The sequence below is a fragment of the Protobothrops mucrosquamatus genome, unplaced genomic scaffold (assembly GCF_001527695.2).
Source record: "Protobothrops mucrosquamatus isolate PMUCROS unplaced genomic scaffold, P.Mucros_1.0 scaffold_168, whole genome shotgun sequence".
NCBI classification, from domain to species: domain Eukaryota; kingdom Metazoa; phylum Chordata; class Lepidosauria; order Squamata; family Viperidae; genus Protobothrops; species Protobothrops mucrosquamatus.
The window spans coordinates 1,268,749-1,273,497 of record NW_015386244.1 but is presented as its reverse complement, the minus strand read 5'-3'; the positions used below and the strand labels follow the sequence as shown (position 1 = coordinate 1,273,497).

Here is a 4,749-nt window from a genome sequence, read left to right as displayed (position 1 = left end):
CCTTGATGAGATGGCAAAAGAATTGTGCTTTCTCTCCTTGGATCAATATGATTCATTTTCAGATACTCTTTCCAACACCATCAAGTAAACAAGTTTTCACTTCTACTTGCTCCATTTCAGCCACCAATTGCTCTCTGCAACCTTTAGTAATCAGAATCATGATCGCCTTCTGTCCATTAGAAGGATGCCTCCAATTTATATTTTGATGATAGCAATGCCCCCACCAAATATTTGCTGTAGTACCTTTTATGAAGCATTTGGAGACCAAATGGATGTCTATAAGACTTTATCTTCCAAAGCCATATTAAAAATACACAGCCTTGAAGCTTTATTATCTAGGTGAAATTGCTAAAATCCTGCATCAAGAATTAAAAATATTTTTCATTAGCCTGTTTACTAAGTACCTAATATTGTGTGGAAAGAAAATACTGAACTTTCAAACTAATTATTAATCTCATTTGGATTTACTCCCTCCCTCCATATTTTTTATACTGACAAATCAATAAATTATTGTAATATATTTATTTGTCTTGATAATCTGTACTTTTCAGGGCATTGCTGCCAGCAGAACTAATAATCAGATCCAAAATATAGAAAAATAGCAATTTGCATCAGAGGCAGCAGATGATCTAAGGCAGTGTTTTTCAAATTTGGCAACTTTAAGATCTGTGAACTTCAACTCCCAAAATTCCTGGCTGCGGATTTCTGGGAGTTGAAGTTCATACACCTTAAAGTTCCCAAGTTTGAAAAACATTGATATGATAGATTGGAAGCACATGAGGAGGTTCATATACATATCATGTTTGACTAATATAAGATTTATGACTATTAGTTACCTTAATGTAATTCTGACAATCATTTCAGTAGAGTATCCCATGTACACTTCTGGAATAGCTGGCTAGCACTAGAGTCTATCTCATTATTCATAGCAAATCTATTCATATTTTAAAATCGAATTCAAAAGTACTCAACCCCACACCTTGCACTTAAAAAGACTGTACAGGTATTCCTTGAGTTACTACCATAATTGAGCCTGGCAATTACAGTCATAAGTTGTGATCATCCTGCATCAAGAATTAAAAATATTTTTTAACTAGCCTGTTTACTAAGTACCTAAGTTGTAGAATACTATTCTAAGTTGTAGAATACAACTTTTTTATGACAGCTGTTAAGCAAATTATTATGATTGTTAAGGGAATCTGTGTTTTTTAAGCAAAATGAACCCCATGTTCGCTATGGGGCGTTTTTGCCAAAAAAAAAAATAAAAAATAGATGTAAACACCAATTTTCAGCAAAAAGTTGTAAATTAGTCATGTGATCATGGAACACTGCAAATAGTTATAAATGTGAGTCAATTGCTGAGTGCCCAAAATGAGGTCACATAACCACAGAAGATCGTTGTAACTCCCGAGTCATATCTTTTTTTTGTATGTCTGTTATAACTTTGAACAGTCACTAAGTGACCTTTCGCAAATCGAGGACTACTTTAGACATTTATGCATGCAGAAGTTCCAACAACTTTTGTAACTTGTCACAGTAGGAAAACAATTATTCTCTTTTCTCATTAAAGATGAGAAATGCAGGTGTTAGCCTGGAGACTACTGAAACTTAGCATATTGTACAGAGACCAAAAGAAAAAACAACAACTTGCAAAACCATAAAAAGCCTTAGGAGGATTATGAAATATCAATCTTTCTGGTCTTTGAATACCTAATCCATTCATTTTGGGTTCTTCTAATCTTGCTTTCTCTCTCCCTTCCTCTCCTTTTTCCTTTGAACTGACCCTCTGCCTTGCCTATCTGTGTTTTTCAATAAAAGCTCGTTTTTAATAGACATTTAAAGAAGTGATGATTATTAGCTCTACTTAGGATGATTCTCAAGAATTCCAAATCATTTTTAAATCCTATAAGACAATGACTCAAAAATAAAAAGACTATAAATGTATTATTTTCCTGGTAGCAAGAAAGAAAAGGATTTAATTTATTTACAAAAAGCTATTTCATTTTTTCATTCTATCTGGTTCCTGGATTAATCATTATCACCATGGTGATATCAGGAAATGTATGTTACTAAAGACTTCCATTAGGTAAAAAGATTTATTTTTCTTTTACTGATTATCCTTTGGAATACTTGTACACGTTAAGTAATTTACTCAGGAGCTCATGTCAGGACTAAAGAGAAGGCAAAGATTTTCTTTGTTACAGGACAGATGGGATAATTTCTCACTTGATTTTCTTATAGCAAGAGCACTGAGAATTATATACCGCTTCACAGTGATTTACAGCTCTTTCTAAGCAGTTTACAGAGTCAGCATATTGCCCCCAACAATCAGGGTCCTCATTTTACGAACATTGAAAGGATGGAAGGCTGAGTCAACATTGAGCCGGTTAGGATCGAACTGCTGTCTGTGAGCAGAGTTAGCCTGCAATACTGCATTCTAACCACTGCACCACCACAGTTCTATGAGATAATTTAAATTATAGATAATTTAATTTTGATTTATATTTTAATACAATTAAAGCCCAATTTTCTTCCCTATAAAACTAAAGGCAGCACACTTAGAATCGCTAATTATCTTTCATCCAGAAACCATGTACAGTAGATCTAAACTTAGTTGATTTTAACAATATAAACACTTGGAATATCTAACATTTTTCTTCCATGATGTTACTTGCTATGAGGACCAGTACTTAGCTTTTACAAGAGGTAGATCAGCTGTTCCAAATCTTGTATGTCAAGATGGGCTGGACTTCAGTTCTCTACAACCTACAGTTTGCCTGCATGGAACTTCTTGAAATCACCCAACTTAGATCATCCCAGAATTACATTGACAACAGAAATATAATATAGTTAATTATCATTTCACAAATCCTGGGAATTTTATTCATATTATAGCTTGTGAAGTTTTTGAAATCATGTAGAAGCAAAACAAGACCATCAGAAACCTAGAAGAGCAGTTTGTTAAAAGAAGAGGAAGGAACATACATTTTCATCCAGTCTAATTTGAACTATTAGTCTGGGTTATGCAATCAACCTGATCTGAACTGTCTGTTTGATTTGGATCTCTGAACTTATTTACATTTAGAAACTGGATTATCAAATCAGGTTTTAAATCCAGTTTTAAAAGTGGATTTGGTTCAAGGTAAAAGACCATTGAAGGTTCTCAAGGAACTAGCAAATGTGATCTCTGAACCACTGAACTATATTTTTCAAAGATCCTGGAGCACAGGGGAACTACCAGAGGACTGGAAAAGAGCTGATGTAGTTCCCATCCTCAAAAAAGGAAAAAAAATGGGCCCAGGAAATTACAGACCTATCAGCCTGACCTCAATACCTGGGAAGATCCTGGAAAAGATAATCAAACAATGAATCAATGAACACCTAGAGGCAAACAGAGTCATTACTAAAAGCCAACATGGGTTTGTCAAAAATAGATCATGCCAGACAAATCTTATTGCATTCTTTGACCAAGTGACAAAATTAGTGGATGAGAGGAATGCTGTGGACATAATTTACTTGGACTTCAGTAAGGCATTTGATAAAGTACATCACAACCTACTACTTGANAGGGCAACTGCAGTGCTGATGCGGCCCTCAGTGAAATTGAGTTTGACACCCCTGCTTTAAAGCGTCATCTGCTTATTCATTCCCCTTCGGATAAGGGAGAAAAGAAAACGGGATGCTATTTCCTGTGTATGCCTGGAACTTGAAATGATCCCAATGCTGAGAAAAAGACATGTTTCTGCCTGGTTTCGAACCAGGGACCCTTTGCGTGTTAGGCAAATGTGATAACCACTACACCACAGAAACCAGAAGTGTGGGTACCTTTCAACTAGCATGCCCATATCTTTGGCAGGCCAAGCCAGACTGGTATTTGCATCATGAGAGGGCTTTAAAAGCTGATATTCCTTAGAGATTTGTGCCCTCCAGAAGTCAGTGATAGAGTGAAAGATGAGGGAGCAGAATTTAAGGGATTCTCGGGCTACTGGTTAAATCCTGCATTTCAGGAGAGTTTTTCTTTTCCAAAGGTCCCCCATACACGCCATTATGTCACAGGCAAAGATGAAACATGGAAGGAACCTGACTGAAGAGATCAGGTGAGCAGTTATCTGTTTCTGCATGGAATGGACCCACTGATATTTCAGGGATTTGCCATCAGGCTGGATTTGGTTCCTGGGAGGTTAAAGGCAAGTAGCTATTTTCAGAAAGGCTGTCTGGGATTTTTTTCTGCGTTCCGTCTTGGTGAAATGGCCAAATCCTCACCTCTCGCAAACAGCTTCTGCGAAGGATCTGGACAGACTTGAACACTGGGCACTATCTAACAAAATGAAATTCAATGGTGAAAAAAGCAAGGTTCTACATCTAGGCAAGAAAAACCAAATGCACAAGTACAGCATAGGTGGCACCTTGCTCAATAGTAGTAACTGTGAGAGGGACCTCGGAGTCCTAGTGGACAATCACCTAAATATGAGCCAGCAGTGTGCTGCAGCTGCCAAAAAGGCCAACAGAGTGCTAGGCTGCATTAACAGAGGGATAGAATCAAGATCACATGAAGTGTTAATACCACTTTACAATGCCTTGGTAAGGCCACACTTGGAATACTGCATCCAGTTTTGGTCACCGTGATGTAAAAAAGATGTTGAGACTTTAGAAAGAGTACAGAGAAGAGCAACAAAGATGATTAGGGGACTGGAGGCTAAAGCATATAAGGAACGGCTGCTGGAATTGGGTATGTCTAGTTTAATGAAG

The 4,749-nt window shown here is 36.9% G+C and overlaps 1 non-coding gene across 1 annotated transcript; it reads right to left on the bottom strand.

Annotated features, from left to right (window-relative positions):
• Positions 1-3,737: 3,737 nt before the first annotated feature.
• TRNAV-AAC lies at positions 3,738-3,810 on the bottom strand. The gene has a single exon. It is a non-coding gene; the product is annotated as a tRNA-Val (tRNA).
• Positions 3,811-4,749: the final 939 nt, after the last annotated feature.